Source organism: Salmo salar, chromosome 14, assembly GCF_965601325.2.
Source record: "Salmo salar chromosome 14, fSalSal1, whole genome shotgun sequence".
Classification (NCBI taxonomy): Eukaryota; Metazoa; Chordata; class Actinopteri; order Salmoniformes; family Salmonidae; genus Salmo; species Salmo salar.
Window position 1 is genome coordinate 81,959,996 of NC_138304.1, and position 20,788 is coordinate 81,980,783.

The 20,788-nt window shown below is 43.2% G+C and overlaps 1 protein-coding gene across 1 annotated transcript in view; it reads left to right on the top strand.

The window, feature by feature from the left end:
• Window positions 1-3,113: 3,113 nt before the first annotated feature.
• The window catches only part of LOC106570306 (retinoic acid receptor beta), a 282,569-nt gene continuing 264,894 nt past the window's right edge, over window positions 3,114-20,788 (top strand). Inside the window, exon 1 of the mRNA XM_014142481.3 lies at window positions 3,114-3,216. The gene's annotated coding sequence lies outside the window, so the exon portion shown is untranslated. The remainder of the gene's footprint in view (window positions 3,217-20,788) is intronic.

The following is a 20,788-nucleotide window of genomic DNA, read 5'->3' on the forward strand; positions in this document are numbered from 1 at the left end:
TGTAATGGATATTAGTGAGGGTAGTGGATATTGTAGTGGATCTTAGTGAGTGTAGTGGATACTGTAGTGGATCTTAGTGAGTGTAGTGGATACTGTAATGGATATTAGTGAGGGGTTAGTGGATACTGTAGTGGATCTTAGTGAGTGTAGTGGATACTGTAGTGGATCTTAGGGAGTGTAGTGGATACTGTAGTGGCTTAGTGAGGGTGGTGGATACTGTAGTGGATCTTAGTGAGGGTAGTGGATCTTGGTGAGGGTAGTGGATACTGTCGTGGATACTGTAGTGGATCTTAGTGAGGGTAGTGGATATTGTAGTGGATCTTAGTGAGTGTAGTGGATACTGTAGTGGATCTTAGTGAGGGTAGTGGTTATTGTAGTGGCTTAGTGAGTGTAGTGGATACTGTAGTGGATCTTAGTGAGGGTAGTGGATATTGTAGTGGATCTTAGTGAGGGTAGTGGATATTGTAGTGGATCTTAGTGAGGGTAGTGGATGCTGTAGTGGATCTTAGTGAGTGTAGTGGATACTGTAGTGGATACTGTAGTGGATCTTAGATAGGGTAGTGGATACTGTAGTGGATCTTAGTGAGGGTAGTGGATACTGTAGTGGATCTTAGTGAGGGTAGTAGATATTGTAGTGGATCTTAGTGAGGGTAGTGGATGCTGTAGTGGATCTGAGTGAGTGTAGTGGATACTGTAGTGGATACTGTAGTGGATCTTAGTGAGGGTAGTGGATACTGTAGTGGATCTTAGTGAGGGTAGTGGATACTGTAGTGGATACTGTAGTGGATCTTAGTGAGGGTAGTGGATACTGTAGTGGATCTTAGTGAGGGTAGTGGATAATGTAGTGGCTTAGTGAGTGTAGTGGATACTGTAGTGGATACTGTAGTGGATCTTAGTGAGGGTAGTGGATACTGTAGTGGATACTGTAGCGGATCTTAGTGAGTGTATTGGATACTGTAGTGGCTTAGTGAGGGTAGTGGATACTGTAGTGGATCTTAGTGAGTGTAGTGGATACTGTAGTGGATCTTAGTAAGTGTATTGGATACTGTAGTGGCTTAGTGAGGGTAGTGGATACTGTAGTGGAGGCATGCCATAACGGTAACTGTCTGCTCTGACTACCATAGGAGAACAAGATATACTAAGAGTTTTTATGTTAAGGAAAGCTTGTCTGTAGACATCTTGCAGATTCTGTATTTTGTGCAGGCCACACACACACACACACACACACACACACACACACACACACACACACACACACACACACACACACACACACACACACACACACACACACACACACACACACACACACACACACACACACACACACTACACACTCTGGGTTGAAATATCACCTTGGTCTGCTCATCTGCATCCACCAGCCTGTAATGAACCTGCACTGTTTCTGTTGCTGTGGTGTGTGTGTGTGTGCGAGTGTGTGTGTGTGTGTGTGTGTGTGTGTGTGTGTGGTGGTGTGTGTGTGTGTGTGTGTGAAAGAGAGACTAACTGAGTGTCAGGGCCGTGTGAATATAGCCACTCTGGTAACTATCTGGTTCAGTTGTGAATTGGAAAGATACAATATAAAGATGTGATTTGATATTGTGTCAAAAAGAGGAGTTACCCTCCTCTCTCTCTCTTCCTCTATCTCTCCCTTTTCTCTTCCACTCTGTCTATCTCTCCCCTTTCTTTCTTTCTTCTTTCTTTCTTTCTTTCTTTCTTTCTTTCTTTCTTTCTTTCTTTCTTTCTTTCTTTCTTTCTTTCTTTCTTTCTTTCTTTCTTCTTTCTTTCTTTCTTTCTTTCTTTCTTTCTTTCTTTCTTTCTCCCTCTCTCCCTCTATTGCTCTCCCTCCATCGCTCTCCATCCTCTCTCTCTCTCGCTTCATCGCTCTTCTTCCTTTCTCTCTATCGCTCTCCCTTTTTCTCCCGCTCTCCCTCCATCACTCTCTTTTCTCAGCCTGTCTGCAGAGGAGTAGAGAGACAATATCTCTGTGAATGCACACTCAGCCCCGGTGCTGCAGATAACATCATATTTTTCCACTGAATGAAGCTGGTTGGGGAGAGGGTGTGGGAGGAGAGAGAGGGGGAGAGGGGCAACATTAACAAGGCAATGGCACACACTCCAATCTTTCAACTGCACTATATAATAAACCATAAGCTCCTCTGGAGGGCGTGTGCCGTTGTTACTGAGCACAATTCCCAGGTTACTCCACTCTGCTGCAGGGTTTACCCAAACTGAGCATAATACATCTCAACTTGCTGCCCTGCTATGTAGTAGTTGAGAACAGTATACTTCCTAATTATCTTGGGAACAATGGCTTGTTGCCAGCAAGAAGTGTATTGGTTCTGTAATTGTGTCACTGACTTATAGCCTACTGGTTAGCCAGGGAGGGACAGAGTTTTAAATATTTGAGCATTTGATCATTATTTAATCTTCTAACATTTGCATGCTGAGAGGAATGAAATCAGTCTGGGCATCTCAAAATGGCAGTCTTGGCAGAAAGATGAAAGGTTTTTCGTTTCTAAAAAAGTTGGATAATGACTCCTTTGACTTGATATTGTGTTGGCTAGGCTATCTGTCAAAGGTGTTTAGAACATGTTTGACATACATTCTTTGAAAATATTGTTCTAAAATGGTTATTCGGCTGTCCTCATAAGACAGGTGGAACCATTTCATGTTCTAGATAGAACCTTTTTTCTATGTAGGCTAACTGCCATTTCATACAGTATGAAGATTTTCAATAGCCTAACCAATTTTTTCATTGATGCGTTACATCATTTTACAGCGTTTGACTTGCAAGGCATCGGGCAGAGGCGAGGAGCCGGCGAACTACAGTCATCTACACAAACACCTGCGCCTCCTAAATATTTATGTCTTAACCGTGTCAACGGAACACGCGCTTTAATCATCAACTGTCTGTCACTCGCAGGCTGACTCGAGACAACCTTGTGCACCTGCCCATGTTTTTCTCTGACTCTTAGTGTTGTCTCGCGCTCAGTATCAGCCACAACCCGCGCGAGAGTCGATAGGTCCGTAGGCGCCAGAAATCATAGGCACGAGACACCTAGCGCTCTAGACTCTAGCTGAAACGCGGGAAGGGTCCTGGTGTCAGGCAAAGGTGAGCAAGCCCGGAGGTCAACAACTCCAACTGACAAAAAAACAGTATATTAACCGGAGAATAAACAATACGAGGATGACCGCTGTGGCGGAGGGCTGCGGGTAAGTTATTTAAAACGATGTCAACATACCTTAATGTGCCTGTCACCGTTCTATAGGCTACTGTATATTTCTACCATATATTGCCTTTGTGGACATAGGCCTATTGGTTGCATAGGCTATACCACAGCAAAATGTATTTCGCTGGAAATGAAACAATTCTCTGAACTTATTTACTGAGGTCATACGGTTTAACAGCGTGAAGATGATGAAGATGTCTACAGTAAATATGCCCGTCGTGGAGATGTGTTGGTGGGTGCTCAGCCTGTCCAGTCCGTCCACACACGGCGAAGGAGAATGTAAACTGAAGTAGGTAACAGTATGCACTCGTGGGAAGGCTTTCTTTGATACACGTGATGATGTCTGACTTCGATAGTTGCTGAGTCTGGAATAAGCGAATATCTTAGATCTATCTAAGATTAATAAATAGCAAATAGCCTATGCCTGGCTTCAGTCGGATTAGGCTAGCCTCACATTTCTGTTGATATTGACAGCTCATGCAGTTGCTTAGTGTTGTCTGCAGTATGGACATTTTGATATAGTTTGTTTTGATGATGATGATGTGTCTTTCAGTTCCTCAGCAGTGGCCAATTGTATACAGTGATAAGTGAAAGAGTAATGGTAGTAATACCATGTAATAACATCGAATGCCTGGCTGACAGATTTACTGCCTTGCCTTTTTATATGATTCCTGAGCTTTGGAAATCTCTATTGCAGGTAAGCAGGCCAAGTGCTTCACATAGGGCTCATTTTGATCTGAGGAGATTGTTAGATGTTTATGCTGCACCCATATTAAGTAACAAGACATGGATACATGGATGTTAGACAGATGAAAGATTACCATTTATCCATGTGTTTATAATCATTGTGCATACTTTGCCTGTATAGAGGGCGCAACAGTGTTAGGAACACAGAAATAGAAGAAATGTGCTGCATAATCAAAACAAAACGTGAGATCTCTGAACTGACACAATTGGGAAAGATGTAAAGGCATCTTTGCAATTCAAGCACCCCCCTCTCTCTCTCCTCCCCTCTCTATCTCTCTCCCTCTCTCTCCCTCTCTCTCTAGCTCTCTCTCTTTCCCCCACCTTCCCTCTCATACCCTGCTTGCCTGCTGGGAAACAACTTCATTTGAGGCAGCAGTACCTGTTTCAGCCAACCAGGCAGTCTCTTCCCTCCCTACTTTCTTCCTCTCGTCCTCCTGCAGGCTAGGCATGGCTTGGCTCTAGCTGCTCTTCTTTTCCAAGCTAATTTCCAATGCCTTTCATGCCTGATGCTGAAACCCTTTGATGTTTCTTCTACTGAAGCAACTGCACTGCACATGCTCTGCACTATGTTAATGCTCTCTGATTGACTTAGGAATCTGCTAATTAACACGCTACAACATTAGGATATCTTTCTCAATTGCAGTGTTCTCATAGCATTGTGTTCTGTGGAGTACAACAGAACAAAGGTTCAGAACTTTGGGCTTAAAGAATTATGTGAAATCCCATTCTAGGAGCTCCATGTTGGAATTCTTATAAGAATTCATGATGTGTGGTATCATCCAAATTAGTTTTGTGAGTGAAGCAGCTTGCAAACCTTGGCTGGTTGGTAATGAAGATGTTGTATATTGGGGATAATGATTAAGACTTGAGCCATGCAATATTAGTGAGATGAAGAAATATATCAATGGAGTAAACCTTGGAGATGCAATAGCCTGGAGTCCTCCCTTACATTAATAATGTTGTTAATGGTATCAGCAATACAATGATTGCCGGCTTTTTTTACTCAGTACTTTGACGTGTAGCCTTGTGCCTAAATCAAAGCTATGTAATATGCACATACATCTTCATTATTTACATTATTCAAATAAATTAACATTGCATTTTAAACATTTGCAGTGGGTGCATTTTTCTGACATTGAGTATATAAAAACATTTAAGGGAAGAAAAATGTCAAATGTATAGATTCTTAATTTCAGTATCTACTCCATATCCTCAATGTATCTCAAATATATGAATAATAAGATATATTGGTTATACTCTACTACAATACATGTCTTTAGTCATGTGATTACAAGGACCAGTCGGAAGGTGGCAAAGTGCTCTCAGGGATAAAAGCTGAACAATCAAATTATTGTTTTTCTTCATGACACTTTGTTAAAGGCACATTTCACGTTTCGCTGCTGCTATCTATCTATCTATCTATCTATCTATCTATCTATCTATCTATCTATCTATCTATCTATCTATCTATCTATCTATCTATCTATCTATCTATCTATCTATCTATCTATCTATCTATCTATCTATCTATCTATCTATCTATCTATCTATCTATCTATCTATCTATCTATCTATCTATCTATCTATCTATCTATCTATCTATCTATCTATCTATCTATCTATCCCCTCTCGTTCTCTCTCCCCTCTCTTTCTCTCTCTTCATCTCTTGGTCTCTCTCTTTCTCTCTCCCCTATCTCGCTTTATCTCTCTCTATCTCCCCTTTCTCTCTCCTGACATTTTCATTTTGTTCTGCTGCTTATGCATTGCCTCTCCTTCGGAGACCTTGTGGTGTCTCTCTCTGTTGTCTCTTTATGTTAACGTCCATACATACAGTTGAAGTCGGAAGTTTACATACATCTTAGCCAAATACAGTTAAACTCAGTTTTTCACAATTCCTGACATTTAATCCTAGTAAAAATTCCCTGTTTTAGGTCAGTTAGGATCACCACTTTAAGAATGTGAAATGTCAGAATAATAGTAGAGAGAATGATTTATTTCAGCTTTTATTTCTTTCATCACATTCCCAATGGGTCAGAAGTTTACATACACTCAATAAGTATTTGTTAGCATTGCCTTTATATTGTTTAACTTGGGTCAAATGTTTTGGGTAGTATTCCACAAGGTTCCCACAATAAATTGGGTGAATTTTGGCCCATTCCTCCTGACAGAGCTGGTGTAACTGAGTCAGGTTTGTAGGCCTCCTTGCTCGCACACGCTTTTTTAGTTCTGCCCATAAATGTTCTATAGGATTGAGGTCAGGGCTTTGTGATGGCCACTCCAATACCTTGACTTTTTGTCCTTAAGCCATTTTGCCACAACTTTGTAAGTATGCTTGGGGTCCATTTGGAAGACCCATTTGTGACCAAGCTTTAACTTCCTGACTGATGTCTTGAGATGTTGCTTCAATATATCCACATAATTTTCCTTCCTTATAATGCCATCTTTTTTGTGAAGTGCACTAGTCCCTCCTGCAGCAAAGCACCCCCACAACATGATGCTGCCACCCCCGTGCTTCACGGTTGGGATGGTGTTCTTCGGCTTGCAAGCTCCCCCTTTTTCCTCCAAACATAACGATGGTCATTATGGCCAAACAGTTTTATTTTTGTTTCATCATACCAGAGGACATTTCTCCAAAAAGTACGATCTTTGTCCCCATGTGCAGTTGCAAACCGTCGTCTGTTTTTTTTTATGGCGGTTTTGGAGCAGTGGCTTCTTCCTTGCTGAGCGGCCTCGATATATGACTCGTTTTACTGTTGATGTAGATAATTTTGTACCTGTTTCCTCCAGCATCTTCACAAGGTCCTTTGCTGTTGTTCTGGGATTGATTTGAACTTTTCACACCAAAGTACGTTCATCTCTAGGAGACAGAACGTGTCTCCTTCCTGAGCGGTACAAAGTAGATGTCTTAACCGACTTGCCAAAACTACAGTTTGTTAACAAGAAATTTGTGGAGTGGTTGAAAAACGAGTTTTAATGACTCCAACCTAAGTGTATGTAAACTTCCGACTTCAACTGTATGCACATAACTTAGACCTCATAAGGAATTGATGTCTCGTCTCTCACACAACACAAACTAGCATTGTCAATGCAAGAGTTACAGCTTGAACATCAACTTTTCATGTCCTTAACTGTAATATGTGTTTGCAGATCCCATAAACATAATAAACACTGACACCCTGTTATAAATTATTGAAAAGAAAGCCATGTTCCACTAATGTAGCAGTAGCATTACAGAGAAAAATATGTTGTCGCATGTAGCAGTGAGTTGATGAGATCAATACATGATTCACTAAAGTCTCTCCCTGCGCCGTGAGAGTTGTAGTGTATTGTGACATCCTGATGCTCTGCTGTCACTTTGATATTAGCCCCCTGTCTGTCTGTACAGACCCACCTTGGCTCACTGGAACTCTCCCGGGACCTGTACCAGAGCTAATGCCTGCCTTGCTCCCTGCTCGGGGACCTACACTACTGTCCTGGTCTGGATGTGGGGGGTGGGGGGGTTGAAGAAACATCTGTTTCAAGTTACACATGGTATACACCGTCCAATGAAATGCTTACTTGCTGGCTCTTTCTAAAAAATGCAGCAACAATAAGAAACAATAAAATATAAAAATGTGAACATAAAGTAAATGGCTCAGTAGAATATAATACATTTCTTAGTATAAGTATAATACAGGAAGGCACAATTTATTGTCCAAATTTTACATGTGTTTTGGGGAAGGGGGGATTGGGGGGCAAGTGTTTAAATTGTGCAGTATATAGCAATAATAATAAGAGTCTGGTAGCAGCACTTGTGATGTGTGTGTGTGTAGCATGAATGTATATGTGTGTGTGTGTGTGTGTGTGTGTGGATGTGTGAATGTCGGGGTGGGTGTGTGCATGAGTGAGGGCCTGTGTGCTAAAGTGCTGAGAATCAGAGCAGGTGGTCAGTCCAGTTCAAGTGTTCAGCAGTCTGATGGCTTGTAGATAGAAATTGTCTCTGAGCCTGTTGTTATCAGACCTCATACTCCGATACCGTCTGCCCAACGGTAAGGGAGTGAACAGTTCGTGGCTGGGGTGTGTGGGGTCCTTGATGATGCTGTGTGCCTTCCTCAGGCTCGTTTCCAGTAGATGTCCTGAATGGATGGAAGCACGGTCCCAGTGATGTAGGGTGCCGTCTTCACCACCTGCTGGAGGGTCTTGCGATTGTGGATGGAGTATTTCCCGTACCAGGCCGTGATGCAAACGTTCAGGATGCTCTCCATGGTGCAGCGGTAGAATCTGGAGAGGACTGTTGGTGGCATACCAAATTTCTTCAGCCGCCTTAGGAAGTAGAGATGCTGTTGCACCCCCTTGGACAAGTGTGGTAGTGTTGCTGCTCCATGTCAAGTCCTCGGGGATGTGGACACCGAGGAACTTCAACCTGCTGACTCTCTCTACTGCAGTCTCGTTGATGTGGATCGGGGCATGTTCCTTCTGTTTCTTGAAGTCAACAATCAACTCCTTTGTTTTGCTGTCATTGAGGGAGAGGCTGTTGTCCTGGCACCACAATGCCAGTTCACTTACCTCCTCCCTATAGGCTGACTGGTTATTAAGCCTACAACCGTGGTGTTGTCTGCACACTTGGTGATGGAGTTGGTGTCGTGCAAAGCCACACAGTCGTGGATGAACAGGGAGTACAGCAGAGGGCTGTGGACACACCCCTGGGGGGCCTCTGTGTTAAGTGTTAGTGTGGAGGAGGTGTTGTTGCCAATCCTCAAAGCCTGTGGTCTGCCCGTTAGGAAGGCCAGGATGCAGTTGCAGAGTTTGGTGTCCAGACCCAGGGCTCTGAGCTTGGTGTTGAGCTTGGAGGGAACAATAGTGTTGAATTCTGAACTGTAGTCAATGAACAGCACTCTCACATAGGTGTTGCTCTTGTCCAGATGTGATTCGGCTGGGTGAATAGAAATGGCATCTTCCGTAGATCTGTTGGTGCGGTAGGCAAATTGGAATGGGTCCAGTGTGCCTGGCATGCTGGCCTGGATGTGGGCCATGACCAGCCTCTCGAAGCACATCATTATGACTGATAATTATGAGTGCGGCGAGGCGATATTAATTTGGGCATGTCACCTTTTTTTCTTGGTCACTGGGACAATGGTGGTCTCTTTGAAGCAAGTGTGGACTACAGCATGCGACAGGGATAGGTTGAAGATGTCAGAGAAGATGCCCGCCAGCTGGTCAGCACGCACTCTGAGGACACGGCCAGGGATGCCATCTGGGCCGGCGGCTTTATACTCACAAAGAGAGGGAGAGGAGAGGGGAGGAGGGGAGAGGAGAGGAGGGGAGAAAGAAGAGGGGAGAGAGAGGAGGGGGAGCAGAGGAGTGGGGATGAGGGGAGAGGATAGTAGAGGAGAGCTGGGGAGATGTCAGACAATGAGATGTCAAACATCAAAATGTTTGAATTTAGATCTGTGACGGCTTCATCTCCGAACCTATTTCTGTCAGCAGAAGGGAAGGCACAGACAAAAGCAATTTTATATATCTTATTCTGTATCATAGTTTCCTAAGTTAAACCCTTGCTACTTACTGTATCATGTAACATAATAAATTCACAAGGGGAAGCATGGCTAAATGTTATGTAACTAAACATACTGTATATAGAACATCTATAGATTTGACTCTCCCAAAATATATTTCATATGCTAATTAATCATCCTAATTAGGTATTTTATATCTTTTGAAATTTATTTTACCTTTGTTTAGGCAAGATGAGAACAAGTTCTCATTTACAACTGCGACCTGGCCAAGATAAAGCAAAGCAGTTCGACACATACAACAACACAGAGTTACACATGGAGTAAAACAAACCTACAGTCAATAATACAGTACAAAAACAAGTCTATATACAATGTGAGCAAATGAGGTGAGATAAGGGAGGTAAAGGCAATAAAAAGGCCACGGTGGCGAAGTAAATACAATATAGCAATTAAAAACACTGGAGTTGTAGATTTGCAATAGGTGAATGTGCAAAGTAGAAAGTAGAAATACTGTGGTGCAAGGGAGCAAAATAAATAAATACAGTAGGGGATGAGGTAATTGTTTGGGCTATAGATGGGCTATGTACAGGTGCAGTGATATGTGAGGGTGTGATTTGGGTGGGCATTCGTGATTTGTAGTTCTTTGTTCTATTCTATGTTTTCTATTTCTAAGTTGTCAGGTTCTAGTTTGGTATTTCTATGTTGGGTTTTGTTTGGGATGATCTCCAATTAGTGGCAGCTGGTCCTCGTTATCTCTAATTGGAGATCATACTTAAGTAGGTTTTTTCCCCACCTGGGTTTGTGGGAGATTATCTTTGAGTCAGTGTATGTTTCACCTCTGCGTCATGGTTTGTTGTTTTTGTCATTCAGTTTATTTATATGTATTGCATAGTTTCACAGTGTAAATAAAATGTGGAACGACACACACGCTGCACTTTGGTCCGCTCCTCCTTTCGACAACCGTGACAGTAGTATATGGGGCTTTGGTGACAAAACGGATGGCACTGTTATAGACTGCATCCAATTTGTTGAGTAGGGTGTTGGAGGCTATTTTGTAAATGACATCACCGAAGTCGAGGATCAGTAGGATGGTCAGTTTTACAAGGGTATGTTTGGCAGCATGAGTGAAGGATGCTTTGTTGCGAAATAGGAAGCCAATTCTAGATTTAACTTTGGATTGGAGATGTTTGATGTGAGTCTGGATGGAGAGTTTACAGTCTAACCAGACACCTAGGTATTTGTAGTTGTCCACATATTCTAAGTCAGAACCGTCCAGAGTAGTGATGCTGGGCGGGCGGGCAGGTGTAGGCAGCGATCGGTTGAAGAGCATGCCTTTTGTTTTACTTGTATTTAAGAGCAGTTGGAGGCTACGGAAGGAGAGTTGTATGGCATTGAAGCTCGTCTGGAGGTTAGTTAACACAGTGTCCAAAGAAGGGCCAGAAGTATACAGAATGGTGTCATCTGCGTAGAGGTGGATCAGAGACTCACCAGCAGCAAGAGCGACATCATTGATGTATACAGAGAAAAGAGTTGGCCCAAGAATTGAACCCTGTGGCACCCCCATAGAGACTGCCAGAGGCCCAGACAACAGGCCCTCCGATTTGACACACTGAACTCTATCGGAAAAGTAGTTGATGAACCAGGCGAGACAATAATTTGAGAAACCGAGGCTGTTGAGTCTGCAGATGAGGATGTGGTGATTGACAGAGTCGAAAGCCTTGGCCAGGTCAATGAATACGGCTGCACAGTATTGTTTCTTATCGATGGCGGTTAAGATATCGTTTAGGACCTTGAGCGTGGCTGAGGTGCACCCATGACCAGCTCTGAAACCAGATTGCATAGTGGAGAAGGTATGGTGGGATTCGAAATGGTCGGTAATCTGTTTGTTAACTTGGCTTTCGAAGAAAGGCAGGGTAGGATAGATATAGGTCTGTAGCAGTTTGGGTCAAGAGTGTCCCCCCCTTTGAAGAGGGGGATGACCGCAGCTGCTTTCCAATCTTTGGGAATCTCAGACGACACGAAAGAGAGGTTGAACAGGCTAGTAATAGGGGTTGCAACAATTTTGGCAGATAATTTTAGAAAGAAAGGGTCCAGATTGTCTAGCCCGGCTGATTTGTAGGGGTCCAGATTTTGCAGCTCTTTCAGAACATCAGCTGACTGGATTTGGGAGAAGGAGAAATGGGGAAGGCTTGGGCGAGTTGCCGCAATATTGTATTGTCTTATCCCTCATAGCATACGGCAAATCACAGTATAATGAAATCATTTCGAGAAGGGAAAACAGACGTAAATGAGTGAGACAAACCATGTAATATCGATAGTCAAAGAGAGAAAGAGAGAGGGAAAGAGAGAAGATGAGAAAGAGAGGAGAGCAGATTAGATAGAAGGCTTTGATGCCAGTCCCGGCTCTGGGAATCCTCCTGTGCCTTGAGGGGAAAACTCCCCTCCTCCTCTCCTCCCCACACCCCTCACACAGCATCAATAATGAATGGAAGATATCTTGTTCAGTGCAAGGCAGAACTGAGCTGGCATACTGATTTCTTTCTTTAATGTTGTCAGTGAGTGAACATTATGTAAAAATTGAATCATGGTCTGTGTTTTCTTTGCTTCATTAAATATATGGCTTGTTGGTTCGTGAGTGTTGTCAGTTTATGAAAATAGAAGAGTGTGTTAAACACAAATAATGCACCTTCTGGCCTTTTTTTTTCTCCACATTTTTTTCTCAGATGTTTTATTTTAATTTTATATTTCATTTAAATAGATAAGTAAATTAAGAACAAATTCTTATTTACAATGATGGCCTTCCAAGAGGCAAAAGGCCTCCTGTGGGGATGGGGGTTGTGATTAAAAATACAAATGTAGGACAAAACACACATCACGACAAGAGAGACACCACACGACCTAAGACAGCGACACAGCATGGCAGCAACACATGACAACACAGCATGGTAGCAACACAACATGACAACAACACGGTAGCAACACAACATGGTAGCAGCACAAACATGGTACAAACATTGTTAGGCACAGACAACAGCACAAAGGGCAAAAAAGTAGAGACAACAATACATATCGCGAAGCAGCCACAAGCTTCAGTAAGAGTGTCCATGATTGAGTTTTTGAATGTAGAGATGGAGATAAGACTGTTCAGTTTGAGTGTTTTTTGCAGCTCTTTCCATTAGCTAGCTGCAGTGAACTGAAAGAGGAGCGACTCAGGGATGTGTGTGTTTGGGGAGCTTTAACAGAATGTGACTGTCAGAAGGGGTGTTGAATGTGGAGGATGAGGGTTGCAGTATGTATCTCAAATAGTACTTGTATGAGGTGATTACCTCAAGCTCTAAACCCTCAGAGGTAGTAATCAAACCACATGATCTTTGTTTTGGAGGTGTTCAGAACAAGGTTAAGGGCAGAGAAAGCTTGTTGAACACTAAGAAAGCTTTGTTGTAGAGCGTTTAACGAGAGTCTTGTCTTTAAAATGGTGTAAAATAGTCATATGTTTGAAAAATTGAAGTTTTTGCATTTTTGAGGAATTTGAATAACGTGCCACGGGATTACACTGGCTGTTGAGTAGGTGGGATGCTTGCCCATAGAGGTTAACACAGACTCTGGGGAGGAGCTAGCTGAGTATAGGACTGTATCATCTGCATATAAATGGTTGCCAGAGCTTCCAATTGCCTGAGCTATATTGAGAATAGAGTGCTTGTATTGCAGCAGTATCTTTACTAGGGTGTTAACTGTGTTTCAATTACATAATAATTATATTGTAATTACATAGTTATTACTATAGTCCTTGCTGTGAAATGTACTTTTTTCAAGTGTTCTGTTTCCTATTGTGACCTGAAGGTCATTCAGCGTTGACTTCCAAATTATTACAATGAAGTTAATTTGAAGTGCTTATTGATGTCACAAAACCTCAGTTCAGAGTGTAGTCTACACTAGGCCATAATTAATCAAACATGTGAAGCATGTTTCTCACCTCTTTGCAAAACCATCTATTAAATGCTGATGACACATTTCTCTGAGTCTGAGGGGAGACGAGAAGCCAACGTTAATTCAGTGCGATGGTTATGTTAGACGTGGATCGATCACTGCCTCGTTCATGTTCCGCTACTGAGCTACACTCCCCCTCCTCCTGCATTATATCTATTTTAACAGAGAGAAGAGAGACAGAGGATGGGGGAAGGAGAGAGAAAGAGAGAGCGACAGAGAGAGAGAGGAGAGGAGGTGTGGTGGGATTTCTCCTCTCAGCAGATGTTATTTAAAGGGCATGTTATTCTGCTTTAAATACTGTGTTCATTAGCAATGCAAATCACTTCCAATGCTCATCTGAATAATCCTCTCTGTTACCTAATGCTCTGGCATCTCTGCCACGTGCAACTGTGGTTTGGGTACGGGCACACGACTCGTACTATAGCGAGAGAGCGCTCGCTCCCTTCTTTTGCTCCCTTTACTTGTTCCCATCTCTCGCTCTTATCTCTCTCTGCCTCTTTGGTTCCAGGTAGGTTCCAGGTAGGGGTTTCCTACAGTATGGGGACAGCCAAAGAACCACTTTAGGTTGGAGTCATGTCTGTCCTGTTCAACATCATTAAAGTTAATTCGCCTTGCATGCACACGGCGTTCATTAACAAGGTACTTCATTTGGTTTATCTGTCGGCCCCAGCCTCGAACTCAGGCCCTATGTGTAGCTAACTGACCCTCTCTGCCCATTCATTTCCATTTACCCGTTGTTGTTGTCTTAGCTGTTTACCTGTTGTTGTCTTACCCCTTGTTGTCTTAGCTCTCCCAATCAACACCTGTGATTGCTTTATGCCTCTCTCTAATGTCAATATGCCTTGTATACTGTTGTTTAGGGTACCTCTCTTTGTTTTATTTTACTGCGAAGCCCCCCCTAGTCCCGCTCAACATGCCTTAGATGGCTCCTTTGTCACACCCCCCACAAATGCGGAGATTCTCACCTAGCTTAACTGGTACCTCCAGAGATGCAACCTCTCTCATTGTCACTCAATGCCTAGGTTTACCTCCACTGTACTTGCACCTTGACATACCCTTGTCTGTACATTATGCCCTGAATCTATCCTACCACGACCAGAAATCTGCTCCTTTTATTCTCTGTTCCCAACGCACTAGACGACCAGTTCTTATAGCCTTTAGCCGAAACCCTCATCCTACTCCTCCTCTGTTCCTCTGGTGATGTAGAGGTTAACCCAGGCCCTGTGTGTTCCCAGGCGCTCTCATTTGTTGACTTCTGTAACCGTAAAAGCCTTGGGTTCATGCATGTTAACATCAGAAGCCTCCTCCCTAAGTTTGCTTTATTCCCTGCTTTAGCACACTCTGCCAACCCTTATGTCCTAGATGTGTCTGAATCCTGGCTTAGGAAGGCCACCAAAAATTTTGAAATTTCCATCCCCAACTACAACGTTTTCCGTTAAAATAAAACTGCTAAAGGGGGCGGAGTTGCAATCTACGCCTGGTTGTCCTTTAAAAGTGCTTTCCTCACCATCTTAAATAAGCATGCACCTTTCAATAAAAAAAATAAATAAGAACAGATATAGCCCTTGGTTCACTCCAGATTTGACTGCCATTGACCAGCACAAAAACATCCTGTGGCATACTGCACTAGCATCGAATAGTCCCCGCGATATGCAACTTTTCAGGGAAGTCAGGAACCAATATACACAGTCAGTTAGGAAAGCAAAGGCTAGCTTTTTCAAACAGAAATTTGCATCCTGCAGCACTAATTCCAAAAAGTTTTGGGACACTGTAAAGTCCATGGAGAATAAGAGCACCTCCTCCCAGCTGCCCACTGCACTGAGGCTAGGAAACATTGTCACCCCCGATAAATCCACAATAATCGAGTATTTCAATAAGCATTTCTCTACGGCTGTCCATGCTTTCCACCTGGCTACCCCAACCTCGGCCAACAGCTCTGCTGTCACGATAGTTGAAGCCGTGTTGAATGGACCAAACTGCAGACGGAATGTGGATACTCATCTTTTTAATATAAGAGCAAGGCATCCACAGGAAAAACAATAATTACTAACGACAGGCTAACAGGCTACGTACAAACAAAAGACTAGCAGTGTTAGCACAACCACCCACAAACCCAAGTGACAAACATACTCCTAAATATATGACTCCCAATCAGGAACAACGATCCCCAGCTGTTCCTGATCAGGAGTCACAAGACCAACACAGAAACAGACATACTAGACAACACATACAGACTTCTTCGGCCACGTCCTGACCAAAATACTACACCACTACTCCCTCTGCTGGTCAGGACGTGACATCTGCACCCCCCGCAGCAACTGGCCCAAGCCCTCCCCGCTTCTCCTTCACCCAAATCCAGACAGCTGATGTTCTGAAAGAGCGGCAAAATCTGGATCACTACAAATCAGCTGGGCTAGACAATCTGGACCCTCTCTTCCTAAAATTATCCGCCGCCATTGTTGCAACCCATATTACTAGTCTGTTGAACCTCTCTTTCGTATCGTTTCAGATTCCTAAAGATTGGAAAACGGCCTCGGTCATCCCCCTCTTCAAAGGGGGTGACACTCTAGACCCAAACTGTTACAGACCTATATCCATCCTGCCCTGCCTTTCTAAAGTCTTCGAAAGCCAAGTTAACCTCTTACATCTAGACGTTCCGCTAGCGGAACACCTGCTCCAATATCCAATGATAGGCGTGGCGCGAATTACAAATTCCTCAAAAATACAAAAACTTCAATTTTTCAAACATATGACTATTTCACATCATTTTAAAGACAAGACTCTCCTTTATCTAACCACACTGTCCGATTTCAAAAAGGCTTTACAGCGAAAGCAAAACATTAGATTATGTCAGCAGAGTACCCAGCCAGAAATAATCAGACACCCATTTTTCAAGCTAGCATATAATGTCACAAAAACCCAGAAGACAGCTAAATGCAGCACTAACCTTTGATGATCTTCATCAGATGACACACCTAGGACATTATGTTATACAATACATGCATGTTTTGTTCAATCAAGTTCATATTTATATCAAAAAACAGCTTTTTACATTAGCATGTGACGTTCAGAACTAGCATACCCCCCGCAAACTTCCGGGGAATTTACTAACAATTTACTAAATTACTCACGATAAACGTTCACAAAAAGCATAACAATTATTTTAAGAATTATAGATACAGAACTCCTCTATGCACTCGATATGTCCGATTTTAAAATAGCTTTTTGGTGAAAGCATATTTTGCAATATTCTAAGTACATAGCCCAGCCATCACGGGCTAGCTATTTAGACACCCGGCAAGTTTAGCCTTCACCAAAATCAGATTTACTATAACAAAAATGTTATTACCTTTGTTGTCTTCGTCAGAATGCACTCCCAGGACTGCTACTTCAATAACAAATGTTGGTTTGGTCCCAAATAATCCATCGTTATATCCGAATAGCGGCGTTTTGTTTGTGCGTTCCAGAAACTATCCGAAATGGTAAATCAGGGTCGGGCGCATGGCGCAATTCGTGACAAAAAAATTCTAAATATTCCATTACCGTACTTCGAAGCATGTCAACCGCTGTTTAAAATCTATTTTTATGCAATTTATCTCGTAAAAAAGCGATAATATTCCGACCGGGAATCTCCTTTTCGGCAAACAGAGGAAAAATCACAAAGACGGGGGCGGCCAGGGCACGCGCCTAAGCCCACAGTCCCTTGATCGGCCACTTGAGAAAGGCGATAATGTGTTTCAGCCTGGGGCTGGGATGATGACATTCTGTTTTTTCCCGGGCTCTGAGAGCCTATGGAAGACGTAGGAAGTGTCACGTTAGAGCAGAGATCCTTTGTAATTGAATGAGATGGCAAAGAAGTTCAAGAAATGGTCAGACAGGCCACTTCCTGTAAAGGAATCTCTCAGGTTTTGACCTGCCATTTGAGTTCTGTTATACTCACAGACACCATTCAAACAGTTTTAGAAACTTTGGAGTGTTTTCTATCCAAAGCCAATAATTATATGCATATTCTAGTTACTGGGCAGGAGTAGTAACCAGATTAAATCGGGTACGTTTTTTATCCAGCCGTGAAAATACTGCCCCCTAGCCATAACAGGTTAACAAACAGAGCACCGACCATTTCGAATCCCACCGTACCTTCTCCTCTATGCAATCCTGTTTCCGAGCTGGTCATGGGTGCACCTCAGCCACGCTCAAGGTCCTAAACGATATCATAACCACCATCGATAAAAGACAGTACTGTGCAGCCGTCTTCATCGACCTGGTCAAGGCTTTCGACTCTGTCAATCACCGTATTCTTATCGGCAGACTCAACAGCCTCGGTTTCTCTAATGACTGCCTCGCCTGGTTCACTAACTACTTTGCAGATAGAGTACAGTGTGTCAAATCGGAGGGCCTGTTGTCCGGACCTCTGGCAGTCTCTATGGGGGTGCCACAGGGTTCAATTCTCGTGCCGACTCTTTTCTCTGTATATATCAATGATGTCGCTCTTGCTGCAGGTGATTCTTTGATCCACCTCACCTCTACGCAGACGACACCATTTGGTATACATCTGGCCCTTCTTTGGACACTGTGTTAACAAACCTCCAAACGAGCTTCAATGCCATACAACACTCCTTCCGTGGCCTCCAACTGCTCTTAAATGCTAGTAAAACAAAATGCATGCTCTTCAACCGATCGCTGCCTGCACCCAGCCTCCCGACTAGCATCACTACTCTGGACGGTTCTGACTTAGAATATGTGGACAACTATAAATACCTAGGTGTCTGGCTAGACTGTAAACTCTCCTTCCAGACTCATATTAAGCATCTCCAATCCAAATTTAAATCTAGAATCGGCTTCCTATTTCGCAACAAAGCCTCCTTCACTCATGCTGCCAAACATACCCTCGTAAAACTGACTATCCTACCGATCTTTGACTTCGGTGATGTCATTTACAAAATAGCCTCCAACACTCTACTCAGCAAATTGGATGCAGTCTATCACAGTGCCATCCGTTTTGTCACCAAAGCCCCATATACCACCCACCACTGCGACCTGTATGCTCTCGTTGGCTGGTCCTTGCTACATATTCGTCGCCAAACCCACTGGCTCCAGGTCATCTATAAGTATTTGTTTTGTAAAGCTCCGCCTTATCTCAGCTCACTGGTCACCATAGCAACACCCACCTGTAGCATGCGCTCCAGCAGGTGTATTTCACTGGTCATCCCCAAAGCCAACACCTCCTTTGGTCGCCTTCCCTTCCAGTTCTCTGCTGCCAATGACTGGAACGAATTGCAAAAATCACTGATTTTGGAGACTTATATCTCCCTCACTAACTTTAAGCGTCAGCTGTCAGAGCAGCTAACCGATCGCTGCAGCTGTACACAGCCCATCTGTAAATAGCCCATCCAATTACCTACCTCATCCCCATATTTGTTTTTGTTTTTCTGCTCTTGCACACCAGTATTTCTACTTGCACATCCTCATCTGCACATCTATCACTCCAGTGTTAATTGCTAAATTGTAATTACTTCGCCACTATGGCCTATTTATTGCCTTACCTCCTTCCTTCATTTGCACACACTGTATACAGATTTTTCTATTGTGTTATTGACTGTATGTTTCTTTATCCCATGTGTAACTCTGTTGTTGTTTTTGTCGCACTGCTTTGCTTTATCTTGGCCAGGTCGTAGTTTATTTAACTGGCCTACCTGGTTAAATAAAGGTGAAATAAAAAAAATACACTGATTTCGCTACGTTTCACCATTGTTGTGAGCACAGCATTCTGTCTGGTTCAATCGGTTCATGGGACTGCAGCTGCAAATACAAGCGTGCTCCTTGATGTAGTAACAACTGAATCCACAAATCCAGATTCTAATCCCCCTCGCCTAAGGCCATGCATGGAAGGCTGAGAACCATCAATGGACGTACACTGTAGTTTACTTTTCCTGTTGTGTAAATGTTTTGATGAGAGTAACGTGAGTTTTATATAATCAAAGTTTACTCTCAGCAGCAACCAATAGTATGTGAGTATTTAGTTTTGTAACCATGAATCATATACTGTATTTACAACAGTGCACATGGGCTATATGAGTCATGCATTCAGTCGCCTATATATGTCAGTGGTTTATTTGACACCAAGGATTTACATGTAACACCTTTCACACAGAGGATGTGTGTGTGAATTTGTCTGTGTGTGTGTTGTGTAAAGGGCAGATTTTCTGTCGTAAAATGCATGCTTAGAGTATTTGAGAATATACACTGTGTAGGTCTATGTACAGTATATAGATGTAATTTTGCAATCCTTTTCGGATTGGTCACCCTCTTATCTTCCTTCTCTCTTCCCCCTGCCATCCTCCTCCTTCCCTCTTCCCCCTGCCATCCTCCCCTCTCTCTTCCCCTGCCCCCTCTTCCCTCTCTCCCCCTGCCATCCTCCTCTCTTCCTTCTCTTTTCCCCCTGCCATCCTCTTCTTTTCCTTCTCTCTTCCCCCTGCCATCCTCCTCTCTTCCTTCTCTTTTCCTCCTGCCATCCTCCTCTCTTCCTTCTCTCTTCCTCCTGCCATCCTCTGCTCTTCCTCCTGTTATTCTCCTCTCTTGGTGTGTAGGAGATTTGAATTCAGAATTAGGCTAGTCTGATGTTGCTGCTGGTGAGACATTCAGAGCAGCGGTGCAATGCAGTACTTTAGTTTGGAGACTTGCAAACTGAAGACCACAGCAAGAAATGACTACCACAAACGTCTCTCTCTCCTACCCCCCTCCTCTCTCTCTCTCTCCTCTCTCTCTCTCTCTCTCTCATCGACTCTGATGAGTTAATTCTCTCTCATATGGGGGGTTCTCTAGAGGTAATTGCAGACCCGGGTCAAACACCCTCCCCTACACACGCACACACACACACACACACACACACACACACACACACACACACACACACACACACACACACACACACACACACACACACACACACACACACACACACACACACACACACACACACACACACACCACGACACGACACGACTCATGTTTCCTTTATTATCCATTATGTAGGCGGCCAGCCTTAATGAACCGAACTGAATAAATCTCATTAACAACTGATGAACACACTCCAAAGATGTGATTCTCTCTTTTCTCTCTTTGTGGAATAGTTGTTTCTGTAGAGACCTAGGAGACGGCAGGTCTAAATTACGCTGTTCCGAGTTTTAACTTGTTATGGATAGGGGGCAGTATTTTCACAGCCGGATAAAAAACGTACCCGATTTAATCTGATTATTACTCCTGCCCAGAAACTAGAATATGCATATAATTATTAGCTTTGGATAGAAAACACTCCAAAGTTTCTAA